Source organism: Oncorhynchus mykiss, chromosome 18 (genome assembly GCF_013265735.2).
Source record: "Oncorhynchus mykiss isolate Arlee chromosome 18, USDA_OmykA_1.1, whole genome shotgun sequence".
Classification (NCBI taxonomy): Eukaryota; Metazoa; Chordata; class Actinopteri; order Salmoniformes; family Salmonidae; genus Oncorhynchus; species Oncorhynchus mykiss.
In genome coordinates, this window is record NC_048582.1 from 54,173,887 (window position 1) to 54,196,901 (window position 23,015).

The window sequence follows — 23,015 nt, forward strand, 5'->3', positions numbered from 1 at the left end:
TGCTACTGTATAAGGACCACTCAAACAATGTTTCTATCAGCCATGCTATAAGGACCACTCAAACAATGTTTCTATCAGCCATGCTATAAGGACCACTCAAACAATGTTTCTATCAGCCATGCTACTGTATAAGGACCACTCAAACAATGTTTCTATCAGCCATGCTATAAGGGCCACTCAAACAATGTTTCTATCAGCCATGCTACTGTATAAGGACCCACTCAAACAATGTTTCTATCAGCCATGCTATAAGGACCCACTCAAACAATGTTTCTATCAGCCATGCTACTGTATAAGGACTACTCAAACAATGTTTCCATTCTAAGGCTTTAGATTGAACTAGAATACATGACACAGTTATGAGCCATGTGGCTATACTCATATCTAGAGTCACATTCTATAGCCACATATTGAATTGGGTGTGTGTGTGCGTGTGCGTGCGTGTAACTCTTTAGAAACGATAAGAGGTGACAACAGAGACCAACACAACTGATCTGTAATCAAGAGGAAGCTGATTTGCTTGCCAATCTGCAGTGGCATCGTCACACAGACAGACTGATGAGTCCTCTTGTTCCTCTATATAATTATCATGTGGAAACAAAAGCAGTGCAATGACAGCCAGTCGATCCACCGCTGATAGAAAACCACTCACACGCACGCACACACACGCTCACACACACAAGTACAAACACAAATACACAGCTGATAGCAGCGCTGTGTAAGCACTGAATGCCCTGAGCCAATTAAACACCTATTATCTCTGTCTCTTCTGTGTGTGCGTGTGTGTGTGGTGTGTGTGCGTGTGTGTGTGTGTGTGTGTGTGTCCTATTGTCGTTGCCTCATCAAGCCTACTGGAGATAATGACCTTTCCTCCTGGGAGGAATCTAACCATCATGGAAAAGAAGAGTGTAAGTGAGAAGAAAACAAGGTAGTGAATGTAGTACTAATGTCAGATCAGAGGATCAGACACGCTTTTTGCTAACCAAACAAGAGACAAAAAGGGATAGATTATAGATATAGCTAGGAAGAGATTCAATATTTTCCCTTTTGTACTTCAACTATTTGCACATCGTTACAACACTGTATATAGACATAATATGACATTTGAAATGTCTTTATTCTTTTGGAACGTTTGTGAGTGTAATGTTTGGTGTTAATTATTTATTGTTTATTTCACTTTTGTTTATTATCTACTTCACTTGCTTTGGCAATGTTAACATATGTTTCCCATGCCAATAAAGCCCCTAAATTGAAATTGAATTGATAGAGAGAGGGGCAGAGAGGAAGAGATGGGGTGTGTCCTCTCTCTCTCTGTCTCCCTCTCTGTCTCTGTCACTCACTCTCTCTCTCTCTCTCTCTCTCTCTCTCTCTCTCTCACTCTCTCTCTCTCTCTCTCTCTCTCTCTCTCTCTCTCTCTCTCTCTCTCTCTCGGGTAGAGTAGGTCGTAAGGCTATGCTGAAATAGCCATAAACCTCCCTCCCTCTCCTCCCTCTCCATCCCTCTCTCCCCCTCTCTCTTCCTCCCTCTTTCCCTGTATAAAGAGGGGGGAAGAATAGGTCAGCTCTGTCTCATAGCAGCAGGTAAATCAGACGTGAGAGCCATTTTGCTGGGTCATTACCCCCACAGCCCTGATCTACAGTGAGCTCCAAAAGTATTGGGACAGTGACAATTTTGTTGTCGTTTTGTCTCTGTACTCCAGCACTTTGGATTTTAAATGATACAATGACTGTGAGATTAGAGTGCAGACTGTCAGCTTTCATTTGTGGGTATTTTTATCCATATCGAGTGAACCGTTTAGAAATTACAGCACTTTTTGTACATATTCCCCCCATTTTAGGGGACCAAAAGTATTTGGACAGATTCAGTATTTTGTCCCATATTCATAACACGCAATGACTATATCTAGCTTGTAACGGTACATATTGTTGGACGCATTTGCTGCTTGTTTTGTTCAGTTGCATGATTATAGATCATTCTGAATGAATTGTGAATAATGACGAGTGAGAAAGTTAGAGAAGTACACATATCACACCCCACAAAAATGCTAAGCTCCCCTGTTAATGTAATGGGGTGGCAGGTAGCCTAGTGGTTAGAGTGATGGATTAGCAACCTAGAGGTTGCAAGATCGAATCCCTGAGCTGACAAGGTCAAATCTGTCGTTTTGCCCCTGAACAAGGCAGTTAACCCACTGTTCCTAGGCCGTCATTGAAAATAGGAATTTGTTCTTAACTGACTTGCCTAATTAAATAAATGTTTTTAAAAAATGGTGAAAGGTTAGCATGTCTTGGGGGTATGATATTTGTGCGTTTGTAACTTTCTTTCACTCATCATTATTCATGATTCATTCAGTATTATCCGTAACCATGGTAACATCCACATTAAGGTAGAAGTATTTAGAAACACATTCTATTCTTATTTAAAATAAAAGTGACAATCATATGGCCTGAAGTTACACAAAGATGTAAACTAGAAAGACAAGCAACATTATGGTGATGAATGATGACTCATTCTAAATATGCATTAAGTTTATACATACAGCTTGTACATACACTAGCCTACAGACTGTACTGAATTGCATTGCATATTGTATATCTCACACTGCATATTGCATGACTGAATAGGTACTGGGCGTATAGATGTTCTGGCACAGCAGTAAGGCCTAAGAGAACATGGGTTCCATACTGGTATTAATAACGGTTCATGTTCCATATCTGTCAGCCTGACACTTCAGGAGATCCACTTGCACTGTCTCAAATTGATCTGATGAAGATCCCAGTGGGAAAGAAACGTCATCTGTTTGTGAGTGTTGAATAAATCGCCAGGGAGCATCACAGAGGAGTGTTACTTTCAGAAGATCGATTGCGAGTACCAAACCGACCCCAATGTGTATTGTCAGTACCAAACATATCCCAGTGTGTATTGTCAGTACCAAACCGACCCCAGTGTGTATTGTCAGTACCAAACATATCCCAGTGTGTATTGTCAGTACCAAACAAACCCCAGTGTGTATTGTCAGTACCAAACAGATCCCAGTGTCTATTGTCAGTACCAAACAGACCCCAGTGTGTATTGTCAGTACCAAACAGATCCCAGTGTCTATTGTCAGTACCAAACAGACCCCAGTGTATATTGTCAGTACCAAACATATCCCAATGTGTATTGTCAGTACCAAACAGACCCCAGTGTGTATTGTCAGTACCAAACAGATCCCAGAGTCTATTGACAGTACCAAACCGACCCCAGTGTGTATTGTCATTACCAAACAGACCCCAGTGTGTATTGTCAGTACCAAACATATCCCAGTGTGTATTGTCAGTACCAAACAGATCCCAGTGTGTATTGTCATTACCAAACCGACCCCAGTGTGTATTGTCAGTACCAAATATATCCCAGTGTGTATTGTCAGTGCCCAAATATATCCCAGTGTGTATTGTCAGTACCAAACAGACCCAAGTGTGTATTGTCAGTACCAAACAGATCCCAGTGTCTATTGTCAGTACCAAACCGATCCCAGTGTCTATTGTCAGTACCAAACCGACCCCAGTGTGTACTGTCAGTACCAAACAGACCACAGTGTCTATTGTCAGTACCAAACAGACCCTAGTGTGTATTGTCAGTATTGTCAGGACCAAACAGACCCTAGGGTATTGTCAGTACCAAACATACCCCAGTGTGTACTGTCAATACCAAACATACCCCAGTGTGTATTGTCAATGCCAAACCGACCCAGTGTTTATTGTCAGTACCAAACAGACCCCAGTGTGAACTGTCAGTACCAAACCGACCACAGTGTGTATTGTTAGTACCAAACAGATCCCAGTGTGTATTGTCAGTTTCAAACAGACCCTAGTGTGTATTGTCAGTACCAAACATACCGCTGTATATTGTCAGTACCAAACAGACCCCAGTGTGTATTGGCAGTACCAAACAGACCCCAGTGTGTATTGGCAGTACCAAACAGACATAAGTGTGTACTGTCAGTACCAAACAGACATAAGTGTATATTGTCAGTACCAAACAGATCCCAGTGTGTGTTGTCAGTACCAAACAGACCACAGTGAGTATGGTCAGTACCAAACAGACCCCAGTGTGTACTGTCAGTACCAAGCATACCCCAGTTTGTATTGTCAATACCAAACCGACCCAGTGTGTATTGTCAGTACCAAACAGACATAAGTGTATATTGTCAGTACCAAACAGATCCCAGTGTGTGTTGTCAGTACCAAATAGACCAAAGTGAGTATGGTCAGTACCAAACAGACCCAGTGTGTACTGTCAGTACCAAACATACCCCAGTGTGTAATGTCAATACCAAACCGACCCAGTGTGTAGTGTCAGTACTAAACAGACCCCAGAGTGTACTGTCAGTACCAAACAGACCCCAGTGTGTATTGTCAGTACCAAACAGACCCCAGTGTGTACTGTCAGTACCAAACCGACCACAGTGTGTATTGTCAGTACCAAACAGATACCAGTGTGTATTGTCAGTACCAAACAGACCCTAGTGTGTACTGTCAGTACCAAACAGACCCTAGTGTGTATTGTCAGTACCAAATATATCCCAGTGTGTATTGTCAGTACCAAATATATCCCAGTGTGTATTGTCAGTACCAAACAGACCCCAGTGTGTATTGTCAGTACCAAACAGATCCCAGTGTCTATTGTCAGTACCAAACCGATCCCAGTGTCTATTGTCAGTACCAAACCGACCCCAGTGTGTACTGTCAGTACCAAACGGACCACAGTGTCTATTGTCAGTACCAAACAGACCCTAGTGTGTATTGTCAGTATTGTCAGGACCAAACAGACCCCAGTGTGTACTGTCAATACCAAACATACCCCAGTGTGTATTGTCAATGCCAAACCGACCCAGTGTTTATTGTCAGTACCAAACAGACCCCAGTGTGAACTGTCAGTACCAAACCGACCACAGTGTGTATTGTTAGTACCATACAGATCCCAGTGTGTATTGTCAGTTTCAAACAGACCCTAGTGTGTATTGTCAGTACCAAACATACCCCTGTATATTGTCAGTACCAAACAGACCCCAGTGTGTATTGGCAGTACCAAACAGACCCCAGTGTGTATTGGCAGTACCAAACAGACATAAGTGTGTACTGTCAGTACCAAACAGACATAAGTGTATATTGTCAGTACCAAACAGATCCCAGTGTGTGTTGTCAGTACCAAACAGACCACAGTGAGTATGGTCAGTACCAAACAGACCCCAGTGTGTACTGTCAGTACCAAGCATACCCCAGTTTGTATTGTCAATACCAAACCGACCCAGTGTGTATTGTCAGTACCAAACAGACATAAGTGTATATTGTCAGTACCAAACAGATACCAGTGTGTGTTGTCAGTACCAAATAGACCACAGTGAGTATGGTCAGTACCAAACAGACCCCAGTGTGTACTGTCAGTACCAAACATACCCCAGTGTGTAATGTCAATACCAAACCGACCCAGTGTGTAGTGTCAGTACTAAACAGACCCCAGAGTGTACTGTCAGTACCAAACAGACCCCAGTGTGTATTGTCAGTACCAAACAGACCCCAGTGTGTACTGTCAGTACCAAATATATCCCAGTGTGTATTGTCAGTACCAAATATATCCCAGTGTGTATTGTCAGTACCAAACAGACCCCAGTGTGTATTGTCAGTACCAAACAGATCCCAGTGTCTATTGTCAGAACCAAACCGATCCCAGTGTCTATTGTCAGTACCAAACCGACCCCAGTGTGTACTGTCAGTACCAAACGGACCACAGTGTCTATTGTCAGTACCAAACAGACCCTAGTGTGTATTGTCAGTATTGTCAGGACCAAACAGACCCCAGTGTGTACTGTCAATACCAAACATACCCCAGTGTGTATTGTCAATGCCAAACCGACCCAGTGTTTATTGTCAGTACCAAACAGACCCCAGTGTGAACTGTCAGTACCAAACCGACCACAGTGTGTATTGTTAGTACACACCATCCCAGTGTGTATTGTCAGTTTCAAACAGACCCTAGTGTGTATTGTCAGTACCAAACATACCCCTGTATATTGTCAGTACCAAACAGATCACAGTGTGTATTGTCAGTATCAGACAGATCACAGTGTGTATTGTCAGTATCAGACAGATCACAGTGTGTATTGTCAGTATCAGACAGATCACAATGTGTATTGTCAGTATCAGACAGACCACAGTGTGTATTGTCAGTATCAGACAGATCACAGTGTGTATTGTCAGTATCAGACAGATCACAGTGTGTATTGTCAGTATCAGACAGATCACAGTGTGTATTGTCAGTATCAGACAGATAACAGTGTGTATTGTCAGTATCAGACAGATCACAGTGTGTATTGTCAGTATCAGACAGATAACAGTGTGTATTGTCAGTATCAGACAGATCACAGTGTGTATTGTCAGTATCAGACAGATCACAGTGTGTATTGTTAGTATCAGACAGATCACAGTGTGTATTGTCAGTATCAGACAGATCACAGTGTGTATTGTCAGTATCAGACAGATCACAGTGTGTATTGTCAGTATCAGACAGACCACAGTGTGTATTGTCAGTATCAGACAGATCACAGTGTGTATTGTCAGTATCAGACAGATCACAGTGTGTATTGTCAGTATCAGACAGATAACAGTGTGTATGGCTAACTAGCTGAATCCCCATTAGCTGTTGCAAAAGCAGCAGCTACTCTTCCTGAGCTCCACATAAAACATGAAACATGACATCATACAGAACATTAATAGGACAGAACTATGTAAAAAAATTTTTTTTTTTACAAAAGGCACATAGCCTACATATCAGTAACATACACAAACACTATCTAGGTCAAACAAGGGAGAGGCGTTGTGCCGTGAAGTGTTGCTTTATCTGTTTTTTGAAACCAGGTTTGCTGTTTATTTAAGCAATATGAGATATAAGGTAGTTCCATGCAATAATGGCTTTATATAGTACTGTACGCTTTCTCTAATTTCTTCTGGATATGGGGACTGTGAAAAGACCCCTGGTGGCATGTCTGATGGGGTAAGTGTGTGTGTGTGTGTGTGGGGGGGGGGGGGGGGGGGGGTACACAGTGTACCAGAGACCATCTGATTGGTTCCCATGGGAAAGCTCATAGGATCCTGTACAATAACTGCTCTTCTTAAAAACTCACACACACACGCACGCAGGCACACACACACACACCCCCTCCTTTCATCTCATCCATGTCTTAGTAATTAAATCAAAAGCTCTGCTGTGTGAATGAACTCATCAGCACAGGCCCAGGTAATTAACTAATTGTTTAGTATTCAAGAGACGGGAGTGTGTGTGTGTGCTTGTGTATGTGAGTGTGTGTGTTTGTTCGTGCGACGTGCATTATATGTTAGAGACAAAGAACATGAGACAAAGAAAGAGAGAGAGAGAGAGAGGGAGAGAAGAGCGAGGGAGTAGTGGAAGTGTGTCAAGGGGGAAGCCTACCTCAAGGGTTAGAGATAGAGTCCCTCTCCCCGGGTGAAAAAGTTTCCATGGCAGTTTTGGTGGAAAGCCAGTGTCGTGTCTTTGGCTATGGCAGATTAAGTGATATGACATGCTATTCTATAAAATAATTGATCCGTAATTAATATTACCTGATTGAGTTAATCATGTAAATGTAATTAACTAGAGAGTCGGGGCACCACAAAATAATATTTATAGAGCTGTTATCTTCCGAATAAACTCTTCAAGACCTAGTAATATTTTACATCAATAGCAGTCAATATTAATCGTCATCTTAATTCAGTCTCATCTGAAAGTTGTAAATTCTTGGTTATCTGCACGAACCCTGGCTAACAATTTGAATCAGCAATACAAAATTGGGTTTAATTATTTATTTTTTACTAAATACCTAACTAATCACACAGAATTACACATACACATAATTAAATCATAACTTGATTACAAATTACGTCATAAAGGAAAACGTCCCGAGCGGGCGGAACAGATATGACAGCTTGTTTCACAAAAGAAAAGGGGCTGGGTTTGAGTGAAAGAGCGGGAAGACTGAGGAACAAAGGGCGAAGCTGTGCTATTGTAAATACAGTACCTTATGCATTCTAAATTACCGACCATTTGGAAAAGGAAAATGCAATAAACATCTACTCTGAGCTGCGCTTCGGTAGGTTGGTGGTAGATGGAAGGCCGTGTTGCCCAACCGAGTCCTTTGTCCTTTGAAGAATGTCTCTGCAGGTAAATTGGATACATTGTAGTAATGTCATTGTGTGGTAGACGGGATACTCTGTCTGTTACTTCCTAACCTGCGTTTGCAGCTGCGGTTGCTAACTCAACGGTTAGGAGGTATCAGTTCTGTAGTGAATAAGAGTTCAAAGTTCATACCATTCGCAACCAAAGCTCACGCTGATGTTGGCTTCGTTCTGTAGATATTATCTGAACCATTCTGACATCGGACAGTCATCCCCACATCCTCAGAACAGGAGGTTACAATGTTGTTAAGGCTTTATATAGGAAGGGAGAGGAGGGCGTGTTTGAAAAGTTTTATAGCCCATGTCCCTTCACAGGGGCGGGCCACTGATTGAAAAAACAAAATCCAACTGCCAACATGGCAATCTATTTTCCATATTCTATAAAACAAGAGTATAAACATCTCCCAATGCAAAGGCAGTTGTCTAAAGTAACTGTTTAAATTGCATTATATTCTGTAACGTCTATTCCATATTGAGTGATGTAAAACCTTGACACTGCATTGTGATACTGCTTATGAAAACCCAAATCTCACATTATAGAAGCTAAAATCACAATTCATCCCATCACGAATAATTTCATATTCAAACATTTAAATTGAACAACAATTCCATGTGAATCCGATAACTCTGATGTGTAGACTTTCCACTGTAGAGTTTATGTCATCTTATCATTGATGAGAATGTCTCAGATGACAACTGAACTTACATCATATTCATTAAGTACCACCGCATATGTTCAATTGGTCGGATTACCAGAATATTGTTCATTTCCCCAAACCTTATGATGTTCCCAGAATCTCTATGTTAACCAAGGGTTTCACAAATGTAACATCAGTAGGGTAGAGAGTAATAAGGGGGGAAGAGGTATTTATGACTACCCCCAGGCCAATGTCATGACACCAGGTTCCCCCTCTCTCTTTCTCTATCTCTCCCCTCTCCTTTTATTCCAGGCCAGCTGCAGTGACTGGCTGGCAAATTGAGTTTCCCGTTAGTAGCGTGAACAGAGAGTGGAGTTATCCACTACAGTTGTAAAGTGGAGTTTTCCACCTACACAACACAGCCACTGCCCGTTTTGAACTCCCTGACATACACACTACACACATAAGCATGTTATCCACCCTTTTCCTTTCAGAAAGTCTTCGACTAATGTACAACCTCCTGTCAATCACTCTCTCCATTAACAGTGTGTGTATTACAGGAGGTAGGTGGCACCTTAATTGGGAGGATGGGCTCGTTATAATGACTGGAGCGGCATCAATGGAATGGTAACATATACATGAAAAACATGGTTTTCAGGTGTTTGAAGCCATTCCATTTGCTCCATTCCGGCCATTATTATGAGCTCAACAGCCTCCTGTGGTGTGTGTGTGTGTGTGTGTGTGTGTGTGTGTGTGTGTGTGTGCGTGCGTGTGTGTGTGTGTGTGTGAGTGTGTGTGCGTGTGTGTGTGTGTCTATCACTCTCTCCATAAACAATTAACTCCTGAGCCGAGAGGTTGAGGGGTTCCAGACTGAAAGCATCCAAACAGATCACTGAAATATTCCAGAGAAAAATGTATTTTTCCAGGCGGTCTTTCTTGGAGGCGCATGAAAGAGGAGAAAGATAATATGGAAAAAAGAATAGAAAGAAACTAAGAGAGAGAGAGATAATAAATAAACTAAAGGGTAGATATCCGTTGCAGAGAGAGGGGTGTGAAGGAAGAGAGAAGGCACGGAGAGAAAGAGAGAGAGAGAGAGAGTAAGGTGTCTGTCAGAACTCAGAGTAGATCCAACCATCCTGACACACCACTAGTCTACACTGGACTACAGCACAGTGCCTTCTGAGGCCCCTGCAGACCCACGCACACACGCACGCACGCACGCACGCACGCACGCACGCACGCACGCACGCACGCACGCACACACACACACACACACACACACACACACACACACACACACACACACACACACACACACACACACACACACACACACACACACACACACACACACACACACACACACACACACACACACACACACTCCCCCCCGGCACACACACGTCTCCCCCTGACACACACACACACCTCCCTCGACACACACATTTCCACTCACACACAAACACAAAACACCTAGTCCCACTAGGGGCTATGAGAATCTCACTTCCAGATAACTAGCCAGCAGCCAAGTGACTTTCACACAGTGGTGCAGTGGTACAGTGGTACAGTGGTGAGGTGGTACAGTGGTGCAGTGGTTTAGTGGTGCAGTGGTGCAGTGGTGCAGTGTGTGGGGCTGACTGGAGTAAACCATAGAAATAGAACTCAAGAGCTCCACGGATATGTCGCTCTGAGTTGAAGAGCAAAGCTAGCTCATCACACACCTGAGAAGAGAGAGATAAAGGACAGAGAGAGAGAAAAGGAAAGAAAAGAAAGAGCGAGTGATGAAGGGAAACGAGGAGCGGAGGCAAGAGGAAGAGAGTGAGAGAACTAAGGGGTAGAAGAAAAGGAAGAGCGAGTGATGAAGGGAAACGAGGAGCGGAGGCAAGAGGAAGAGAGTGAGAGAACTAAGGGGTAGAAGAAAAGGAAGGGAAAGTGATCAAGAGACTGCATTTCACTACACTTACAATAACATCTGCTAACCATATGTATGTGACCATTAACATTTGATTTGATTTGATTTGAAAAGGAGAGGGGGTATTCGAAAAGAAGGAGGGACAGGCTCAGCAGGGATCAGATTTCAGTGAGTCAGCAGCAGTCAGAGGACTGAGTGGAGAGACAGCAAGAGGGAGGGAGGGAGGGAGGGAGGGAGGGAGGGAGGGAGGGAGGGAGGGAGGGAGGGAGGGAGGGAGGGAGGGAGGGAGTTGACTCACGAGGGATGGGGAAAAATAGACACAGTGTACATTTTCACACCTCTGTGGGAGGAGCCTGACCTCGGGTTAGTACACCGGCCACACACACACACACAAACACACACACACACACACACACACACACACACACACACACACACACACACACACACACACACACACACACACACACACACACACACACACACACACACACACACACACACACACAAAGCCGCTAGCCAAGGCAACACGGCTCTCTTCAGAAACTCATCATAACCACACACACACTGACACAACACCCCCTGACCTGGCTTACTGTACAACATCAACGGCTTATAGTCTCTACTGGAACTTCTGGCACAGAACTCCAGGGTTGTAAACACTGTGGAAACTAAGATTACATCCCAAATAGCACCTTAGTCCCTATGTAGTGCACTACTTTTGACCTGGGCCCATAGGACTTGATCAAAAGTAGTGCACTATTTAGGGAATAGGGTGCCATTTGGGGCACCCCCTAAACTATGAACTTCTGTTTACAACATAATTCTACCTTAGCGCTTTAGTATGTGGTCTGTGCTTGGGTTGTGTTTCATTCTAGAACGTTCTTCCTTGTTCCCGCCCCTGAACCCTTGTCCTCTCCTGATTGGACTAGATAGCTCTGGACAGCCAGCTCTGTCCTCTGACTGGATAACCCTGACGAGTTCAGGAAACTGACAACATGGTAGCTCAGTATCACTTCTGCCCCACCAGAACCAGAAAGAAGTATGTGGGTTGTTAAGATAATCCACTGCTGTGCATTTTGAGTACAAAATACAACCTTCCTTTTCTCCTCCTATATACATATTGATTAGATTAAACTACTAGAAAAGAGGACACAGCTCTGTCTATACAAGCACATAGAGTAGCAAATACATGCTCATATAGGAGGCTGAGACTACGAGAATACTAATACAACACAGCCAGTCAGTCTTACCTGAGTGTTGGAGGCGGTTGGGCCTGGTTCTTGTCCAGTGGTCCGGGTGGGAGGAAACAGGAAGCGGTTCAGTTGAAGACAGGGGACCAGTCAGTACTGTGGTTCAGTTGAAGACAGGGGACCAGTCAGTAGTGTGGTTCAGTTGAAGACAGGGGGCCAGTCAGTACTGTGGTTCAGTTAAAGACAGGGGACCAGTCAGTAGTGTGGTTCAGTTGAAGACAGGGGACCAGTCAGTACTGTGGTTCAGTTGAAGACAGGGGACCAGTCAGTACTGTGGTTCAGTTGAAGACAGGGGACCAGTCAGTACTGTGGTTCAGTTGAAGACAGGGGACCAGTCAGTACTGTGGTTCAGTTGAAGACAGGGGACCAGTCAGTACTGTGGTTCAGTTGAAGACAGGGGACCAGTCAGTACTGTGGTTCAGTTGAAGACAGGGGACCAGTCAGTACTGTGGTTCAGTTGAAGACAGGGGACCAGTCAGTACTGTGGTTCAGTTGAAGACAGGGGACCAGTCAGTACTGTGGTTCAGTTGAAGACAGGGGACCAGTCAGTACTGTGGTTCAGTTGAAGACAGGGGACCAGTCAGTACTGTGGTTCAGTTGAAGACAGGGGACCAGACAGTACTGTGGTTCAGTTGAAGACAGGGGACCAGTCAGTACTGTGGTTCAGTTGAAGACAGGGGACCAGTCAGTACTGTGGTTCAGTTGAAGACAGGGGGACCAGTCAGTACTGCAGTAACTGCTGCTGTGTCTGTTTCTCTCGGTCACTAGTCTGAGGGGAGCCTGCTCCCAGATCCCCTCTCTATCTGTCCGCGTCTGTCTCGCTCCAGGTGCTTTCACCATTCCCTACAGAGAGGAGAGAGATGAGAGAGGCGTCCATGTTACTTGGCAATTAGGAAGGGAAAGTGTGTGTTGGGGGTGAGGTTAAAGTTTGGAGACCGGCCAGCAGCACAATACTTACTGTATATTGGGAATATGAAATTACTTCGTTTTCATGTAAAAAAAAATAGATATATATATAACAGCAACCTTTGCAATAGGGATGACATGTCCTATCTGAGGTCACAGTTCAAATCAAAAGCACAGTGTGCACAGTATATTTTCCACAGACAGCCAGACAACACTTTCAGCAGGTCAAACAGAGAAGGCTTATCTTGAAATTCTGTCATGTAGTACTCCTTCTGTCTTGTAGTACTTATATCTCACAGCTAGCTAGCTGCTATCCGTGTGACAGTCGGCTTTCGTCGATTCCGGAGCAAACATCGATTGTTCCGGTGCTAGCCAGCTCCGTCAATCACGCCTGAGTTCCATCATTCACTCCTGGGCTGCAGTCACCTATCCGGACCCGTTTCACTGCCTACGCGGAGCCCCACCGGGCCTTCACAACCGGACTGCCGACGTTATCTACCTGAAGGAGATCCGGCTGGCTCCTCTGTCGCGACGTTACCGGAACGCCCATCTGCGGCCCGCTAACCGTTAGCTGTCTTTCCGGCTGCTATCTGAATAGACAATCGGACAATTTATTTATTTGAATTATTATGTTTTCTTCTCGGGCCTCTATAACTATATCTATTGTTCTTATTTTTGTTGTTGTGTGATTTGGATTAATCCCCTCTACCACACGGAACCCCACTAATCTACTGACCGAACGCAAGAGGTGGCTAACAACAGACTCCATCCTATGCTAGCTTGCTACCGGTTGGCTTGGCTAGCTGTCTAAATCGCCGTGACCCTAAACCAACCTCTCCACTCACTGGACCCTTTTGATCACTCGACTAAGCATGCCTCTCCTTAATGTCAATATGTCTTGTCCATTGCTGTTCTGGTTAGTGTTTATTGGCTTATTTCACTGTAGAGCCTCTAGTCCTGCTCACTATACCTTATCCAACCTAATAGTTCCACCACCCACACATGCAATGACATCTCCTGGTTTCAATGATGTTTCTAGAGACAATATCTCTCTCTTCATCACTCAATACCTAGGTTTACCTCCACTGTATTCACATCCTACCTTACCTTTGTCTGTACATTATACCTTGATGCTATTTTATCGCCCCCAGAAACCTCCTTTTACTCTCTGTTCCAGACGTTCTAGACGACCAATTCTTATTGCTTTTAGTCGTACCCTTATTCTACTCCTCCTATGTTCCTCTGGCGATGTAGAGGTGAATCCAGGCCCTGCAGTGCCTAGCTCCACTCCTATTCCCCAGGCGCTCTCTTTTGACGACTTCTGTAACCGTAATAGCCTTGGTTTCATGCATGTTAACATTAGAAGCCTCCTCCCTAAGTTTGTTCTATTCACTGCTTTAGCACACTCTGCCAACCCGGATGTTCTAGCTGTGTCTGAATCCTGGCTTAGGAAGACCACCAAAAATTCAGACATTTTAATTCCAAACTACAACATTTTCAGACAAGATAGAACTGCCAAAGGGGGCGGTGTTGCAATTTACTGCAAAGATAGCCTGCAGAGTTCTGTCCTACTATCCAGGTCTGTACCCAAACAATTTGAACTTCTACTTTTAAAAATCCACCTTTCTAAAAACAAGTCTCTCACCGTTGCCGCCTGCTATAGACCACCCTCTGCCCCCAGCTGTGCTCTGGACACCATATGTGAACTGATTGCCCCCCATCTATCTTCAGAGCTCGTGCTGCTAGGCGACCTAAACTGGAACATGCTTAACACCCCAGCCATCCTACAATCTAAACTTGATGCCCTCAATCTCACACAAATTATCAATGAACCTACCAGGTACCTCCCCAAAGCCTTAAACACGGGCACCCTCATAGATATCATCCTAACCAACTTCCCCTCTAAATACACCTCTGCTGTCTTCAACCAAGATCTCAGCGATCACTGCCTCATTGCCTGCATCCGTAATGGGTCAGCGGTCAAACGACCTCCTCTCATCACTGTAAAACGCTCCCTGAAACACTTCAGCGAGCAGGCCTTTCTAATCGACCTGGCCGGGGTATCCTGGAAGGATATTGACCTCATCCCGTCAGTAGAAGATGCCTGGATATTTTTTAAAAATGCCTTCCTAACCATCTTAAATAAACATGCCCCATTCAAGAAATTTAGAACCAGGAACAGATATAGCCCTTGGTTCTCCCCAGACCTGACTGCCCTTAATCAACACAAAAACGTCCTATGGCGTTCTGCATTAGCATCGAACAGCCCCCGTGATATGCAGCTGTTCAGGGAAGCTAGAAACCATTATACACAGGCAGTTAGAAAAGCCAAGGCTAGCTTTTTCAAGCAGAAATTTGCTTCTTGCAACACTAACTCAAAAAAGTTCTGGGACACTGTAAAGTCCATGGAGAATAAGAACACCTCCTCCCAGCTGCCCACTGCACTGAAGATAGGAAACACTGTCACCACTGATAAATCCACCATAATTGAAAATTTCAATAAGCATTTTTCTACTGCTGGCCATGCTTTCCACCTGGCTACTCCTACCCCTGTCAACAGCACTGCACCCCCAACAGCAACTCGCCCAAGCCTTCCCCATTTCTCCTTCTCCCAAATCCATTCAGCTGATGTTCTGAAAGAGCTGCAAAATCTGGACCCCTACAAATCAGCCGGGCTAGACAATCTGGACCCTTTCTTTCTAAAATTATCTGCCGAAATTGTTGCCACCCCTATTACTAGCCTGTTCAACCTCTCTTTCGTGTCGTCTGAGATTCCCAAAGATTGGAAAGCAGCTGCGGTCATCCCCCTCTTCAAAGGGGGGGACACTCTTGACCCAAACTGCTACAGACCTATATCTATCCTACCATGCCTTTCTAAGGTCTTCGAAAGCCAAGTCAACAAACAGATTACCGACCATTTTGAATCTCACCATACCTTCTCTGCTATGCAATCTGGTTTCAGAGCTGGTCATGGGTGCACCTCAGCCACGCTCAAGGTCCTAAACGATATCTTAACCGCCATCGATAAGAAACATTACTGTGCAGCCGTATTCATTGATCTGGCCAAGGCTTTCGACTCTGTCAATCACCACATCCTCATCGGCAGACTCAACAGCCTTGGTTTCTCAAATGATTGCCTCACCTGGTTCACCAACTACTTCTCTGATAGAGTTCAGTGTGTCAAATCTGAGGGTCTGTTGTCCGGACCTCTGGCAGTCTCTATGGGGGTGCCACAGGGTTCAATTCTTGGACCGACTCTCTTCTCTGTATACATCAATGAGGTCGCTCTTGCTGCTGGTGAGTCTCTGATCCACCTCTACGCAGACGACACCATTCTGTATACTTCCGGCCCTTCTTTGGACACTGTGTTAACAACCCTCCAGGCAAGCTTCAATGCCATACAACTCTCCTTCCGTGGCCTCCAACTGCTCTTAAATACAAGTAAAACTAAATGCATGCTCTTCAACCGATCACTACCTGCACCTACCCGCCTGTCCAACATCACTACTCTGGACGGCTCTGACTTAGAATACGTGGACAACTACAAATACTTAGGTGTCTGGTTAGACTGTAAACTCTCCTTCCAGACCCATATCAAACATCTCCAATCCAAAGTTAAATCTAGAATTGGCTTCCTATTTCGCAACAAAGCATCCTTCACTCATGCTGCCAAACATACCCTTGTAAAACTGACCATCCTACCAATCCTCGACTTTGGCGATGTAATTTACAAAATAGCCTCCAATACCCTACTCAACAAACTGGATGCAGTCTATCACAGTGCAATCCGTTTTGTCACCAAAGCCCCATACACTACCCACCATTGCGACCTGTACGCTCTCGTTGGCTGGCCCTCGCTTCATACTCGTCGCCAAACCCACTGGCTCCATGTCATCTACAAGACCCTGCTAGGTAAAGTCCCCCCTTATCTCAGCTCGCTGGTCACCATAGCATCTCCCACCTGTAGCACACGCTCCAGCAGGTATATCTCTCTAGTCACCCCCAAAACCAATTCTTTCTTTGGCCGCCTCTCTTTCCAGTTCTCTGCTGCCAATGACTGGAACGAACTACAAAAATCTCTGAAACTGGAAACACTTATCTCCCTCACTAGCTTTAAGCACCAACTGTCAGAGCAGCTCACAGATTACTGCACCTGTACATAGCCCACATATAATTTAGCCCTATCAACTACCTCTTTCCCAACTGTATTTAATTTATTTATTTATTTTGCTCCTTTGCACCCCATTATTTTTATTTCTACTTTGCACATTCTTCCATTGCAAAACTACCATTCCAGTGTTTTAATTGCTATATTGTATTTACCTTGCCACCAAGGCCTTTTTTTGCCTTTACCTCCCTTCTCACCTCATTTGCTCACATTGTATATAGACTTGTTTATACTTTATTATTGACTGTATGTTTGTTTTACTCCATGTGTAACTCTGTGTTGTTGTATCTGTCGAACTGCTTTGCTTTATCTTGGCCAGGTCGCAATTGTAAATGAGAACTTGTTCTCAACTTGCCTACCTGGTTAAATAAAGGTAAAATAAAATAAAAAAATAAATATCTGTCTTGTAGTACTCCTATCTGTCTTGTATTACTCCTATCTGTCTTGTAGTACTCCTATCTGTCTTGTAGTACTTATATCTGTCTTGTAGTACTCCTATCTGTCTTGTATTACTCCTATCTGTATTGTAGTACTCCTATCTGTCTTGTAGTACTTATATCTGTCGTGCAGTACTCTTATCTGTCTTGTAGTACTCCTATCTGTCTTGTAGTACTCCTATCTGTCTTGTAGTACTTATATCTGTCGTGTAGTACTCTTATCTGTCTTGTAGTACTCCTATCTGTCTTGTAGTACTCCTATCTGTCTTGTAGTACTCCTATCTGTCTTGTAGTACTCATATCTGTCGTGTAGTACTCTTATCTGTCTTGTAGTACTCCTATCTGTATTGTAGTACTCCTATCTGTCTTGTATTACTCCTATCTGTATTGTAGTACTCCTATCTGTCTTGTAGTACTTATATCTGTCATGTAGTACTCTTATCTGTCTTGTAGTACTCCTATCTGTCTTGTAGTACTCCTATCTGTCTTGTAGTACTCCTATCTGTCTTGTAGTACTTATATCTGTCGTGTAGTACTCTTATCTGTCTTGTAGTACTCCTATCTGTCTTGTAGTACTCCTATCTGTCTTGTAGTACTCCTATCTGTCTTGTAGTACTTATATCTGTCGTGTAGTACTCTTATCTGTCTTGTAGTACTCCTATCTGTCTTGTAGTACTCCTATCTGTCTTGTAGTACTCCTATCTGTCTTGTAGTACTCCTATCTGTCTTGTAGTACTCATATCTGTCGTGTAGTACTCTTATCTGTCTTGTAGTACTCCTATCTGTATTGTAGTACTCCTATCTGTCTTGTATTACTCCTATCTGTATTGTAGTACTCCTATCTGTCTTGTAGTACTTATATCTGTCATGTAGTACTCTTATCTGTCTTGTAGTACTCCTATCTGTCTTGTAGTACTCCTATCTGTCTTGTAGTACTCCTATCTGTCTTGTAGTACTTATATCTGTCGTGTAGTACTCTTATCTGTCTTGTAGTACTCCTATCTGTCTTGTAGTACTCCTATCTGTCTTGTAGTACTCCTATCTGTCTTGTAGTACTCTTATCTGTCTTGTAGTACTTATATCTGTCTTGTAGTACTCCTATCTGTCTTGTAGTACTTATATCTGTATTGTAGTACTCCTATCTGTCTTGTAGTACTCCTATCTGTCTTGTAGTACTCCTATCTGTCTTGTAGTACTCCTATCTGTCTTGTAGTACTTATATCTGTCGTGTAGTACTCTTATCTGTCTTGTAGTACTCCTATCTGTCTTGTAGTACTCCTATCTGTCTTGTAGTACTCTTATCTGTCTTGTAGTACTTATATCTGTCTTGTAGTACTCCTATCTGTCTTGTAGTACTTATATCTGTCTTGTAGTACTCCTATCTGTCTTGTAGTACTCCTATCTGTCTTGTAGTACTCCTATCTGTCTTGTAGTACTCCTATCTGTCTTGTAGTACTTATATCTGTCGTGTAGTACTCTTATCTGTCTTGTAGTACTCCTATCTGTCTTGTAGTACTCCTATCTGTCTTGTAGTACTCTTATCTGTCTTGTAGTACTTATATCTGTCTTGTAGTACTCCTATCTGTCTTGTAGTACTTATATCTGTCTTGTAGTACTCCTATCTGTCTTGTAGTACTTATTTATGTCATGTAGTACTCTTATCTGTCTTGTAGTACTTATATCTGTCTTGTAGTACTCCTATCTGTCTTGTAGTACTCCTATCTGTCTTGTAGTACTCCTATCTGTCTTGTCGTACTCCTATCTGTCTTGTAGTACTTATATCTGTCATGTAGTACACCTATCCAAACAAAACATGTTAAGTACTGTATGTACAGTGTCTACTGTACACTTATAGAACAGTAATGTTGTCTGTCTTATTTAGGGTGTTTCCCAGACAGCTTGGCCTGCGTGATGACCCCTGGACCTCCCTGGGGGTCAAGTGGGAGGGTTGGGGGGGGTCAGTATATTAGGAATGGCCTCTTTGGTTTTCCAGCTACATTCCTCTGGTGTGGGCTGAGGGGAGGGATGACTGGTTGATCATTATGGTACACAGTACTGCTTGCTACTCTACTCAGCCCACAGATCCCTCTCTATCTCTCTCTCTCTTCAGGGATAGGCTCATCCTGCTGGCTGGCAGGCAGGCGAGCTGCATCAACTAAACAAACACTGGCCATGCTATTTATACATCCATGGCTTGTCGGCATGGCAACCACACATTGTTTACCTGCATCACAAACTATTTCAGCTTTTGTATTTAAGTGTGTTTTTCTTCTTCTAGGAATTGTTTTATATTCTTAGCTTGTTTTCAATGTTGGGTCATTTCATAGCCTCAAGGCAGACATGAGATGTTTAATGTGATTGTCCTGTTTCTTTCTTTGGCTTCTTAGTCGTATGACTTTATTTGTTGATTTCAGGAAACAACAAAGTTTAGCTTTGAGCTGTCTGTCTGTCTGACTTTCTCTCTGTTTTGGTTTGTGTTGTTTACTTGTTTGTATTTTTATGTTTACTATAGTTTGTGAGGCTTGTGTGTCCCTCTCCCTCTTCAGTTCACGACGAGGGCAGCCTGGAGGTCAGCCGTCTCCCGTGGCAACAAGGACGGGCCTGGACGTCAGGAGGAGGAGCCAGGAACTTTCTCAGAGGCAACAGAAAACAGGTTACCTGATCCAGCGTCAGTTCAGTTTCCCTCGGGGCCTGAAAGCTACACTATCAACTACACTACCGTGTGTTCCAACCGTGACTTGTTCACAACACCAGCAATAACTGCAATCCTAGAAATCAGCATTTGAGAGACAACTGAGACAGTGATTGTCAGATATAGAGCATTTCACGGGGATATGATGTCATTATTTGGACAAATACACTGAACAAAAATATAAACGCAACATGTAAATATTGGTCCCATGAGCTGAAATAAAAGATCCCAGACATTTTCCATATGCACAAAAAGCATATTTCTCTCAAATTTTGGGCACAAATTTGTGGACGAGTGGTTTGCTGATGTCAACATTGTGAAAAGAGTGCCCCATGTTGGTGGTGGGGTTATGGTACGGTCAGGCATAAGCCACGGACAACGAACACTTGCAACTAGAATACACAGAGATACCGCGAGGCCCATTGTCGTGACATTCATCACCTCATGTTTCAGCATGAAAAATGCACCGCCCCATGTCGCGCCTGGAAGCCCCTGGAAGCTGAAAATGTCCCAGTTCTTCCATGGCCCGCATACTCACAAGACATGTCACGACTTCCTCTGAAGTGGGCTCCTCTCCTTGTTGGGGCGGTGTTCGGCGATCGACGTCACCGGCTTTCTAGCCATCGCCGCTCCATTTCCCATATGTCCATTTGTTTTGTCTTGTTCCATTACACACCTTGTTTTCATTATGTAATCACACTACATGTATTTAGTCCGCTGTTCCCCTCCATGTCTTTGTGTGTAATTGTTGATTGTTATGTGAGATGTTCACTCGCTATACTTTGTTTATGTTCCGTGTTTTTGGGGCACTTTGATGTCATGTTGTGACTATTTCTTGACCGGAATAAACATTCCACAGGCCAAAACCTGATCAACTCTATGTGAAGGAAATGTGTCGCGCTGCATGAGGCAAATGGTGGTCACACCAGATACTGACTGGTTTTCTGATCAACGCCCCTACTTTTTTTTTTAAAGGTATATGTGATGAACAGATGCATACCTGTATCCCCAGTCGTGACAATCATAGATTAGGGCATAATTCATTTGCGTTTATATTTTTGTTCAGTATAACAAGTGAAAGAATGCAAATTGTCAACGCATATCCATATTCAGCAAACTATCTCCTTTCCATGTGTAGCCACCTGTGGCTGTCATATAATTATATTTCTATGCTACCTGTTCTGCTTTCTGCTCACATTATGAGCTACTGTACCCCGAGGTGATTGTGAAGTGGATAAATGGGTGAGATCACCTTAGCTGCTAATCTCTATATTAATCATTCACAGAGCAACCTAACTTGCATAATTCTTCAGAGTAATAAACTAGTACCGTGGAGTCAGGACTGATAGAAAGGTGAGAAGATACTGCAGAAAAGGGCTTCTTCTGCCTTTCAGCAGACATGCAGACACGTCCTCGTACGCACGCACGCACACACACACACACACACACACACACACACACGCACACGCACACACACACACACACACACACACACACACACACACACACACACACACACGCACACGCACACGCACACGCACACGCACACGCACACACACACACACACACACACACTACTCACGCCTGCATCTTTTTCCCCTGACTCAGCAGCGGAGGGCACAGGTTTCAGTTCCCTGTCTCAGTCACACAGGAAACTCACTACCACAGGGTGTGTGTGTGTGTCGACTGCTTCCTGTTTACAAACAAAAGTTCAAACACGAAGTACCAGTGACTAAGCAGACCAGTTGGCAAGCGTAATCCAAACATGTTTCCAGCTGACCACCATTGTACCTGTTCCCAAGAACTCCAAAGTAACCTGTCTAAATGACTATCGCCCTGTAGCCCTCACATCTGTAATTATGATGCACTTTGAAAGGTTGGTCTACGCACGACTCCAACACCATCATCAAGGACAACAACCTCTCCCTTAATGCCAGTAAGACCAAGGAGCTGATCGTGGACTATAGGAGAAAGAGAGGAGAGCACGTCCCCATCCACATCAACGGGTTTGTAGTAGAGCGGTTCGAGAGCTCCTTGGTGTGCACATTACTAAGGACTTGGTATAGCTAAAATGGTCCACACGCACCCGCACAGTTTTGGAGAGGGCATGACAGAGCCTCTTCCACCTCAGGACGCTGAAAATATTTGGCATGGGCCCTTTGGATCCTAAAATGTTTTGATCTCTGCAGTACCATACGTAGAGTGAGCGGTGCCCAGACGAGACAACTGTTTCTGAGCCGGCAGAAATCACAAATCAACGTCAATATCATGGGCATATCCAAGTAAATGCCAATAGAAAAAATGAAATCAAAATAAAGTTCTAACTAAAATGTGTAATTCATTGTTATTTGAATATGTAGGTAACAGTTTTCTGAAAGCAATAAGGCACCCGAGGCCGTGCTGTATCATGAATACAGTCACAGTTTTCTGGGTTGACTGGCCCTTCACCAAACAACGAGCTCTACCTGTGACTGTCTTTATGATACAGCACTGCCTCCGTGTTTTATTGATTCATGATTACATCCTCCCTCCCTCCTCCTCCTCAGATAACGAGCTCACACCCGGCATATAGCCTCTGTCCTGGTCTGCTCTACTCTCAGGCCTGGCAACGCTACTGGACATTGTATTTCATTTACCATTTGTTATTTTTATGGGGAAACAATACTGGGGGAGCACAAATTCTATCTGGGGGATCCCTGCCCGGGTTTGCCATCCCGTAAAGCCGGCCCTGGCTTGGTATGGCAAATGCACCGCCCTCGACCGCAAAGCGCTACAGAGGCTGGT

At 43.9% G+C, this 23,015-nt stretch overlaps 1 protein-coding gene across 5 annotated transcripts in view; it reads right to left on the bottom strand.

Moving 5' to 3' along the window:
* Positions 1–23,015, bottom strand: part of atxn1a (ataxin 1a) — a 195,292-nt gene that overhangs the window by 125,023 nt on the left and 47,254 nt on the right. For all 5 annotated transcript variants that reach the window (XR_005037513.1, XR_005037514.1, XM_036953269.1 and 2 more), the window contains exon 2: positions 12,029–12,871. The gene's annotated coding sequence lies outside the window, so the exon portion shown is untranslated. The remainder of the gene's footprint in view (positions 1–12,028; positions 12,872–23,015) is intronic.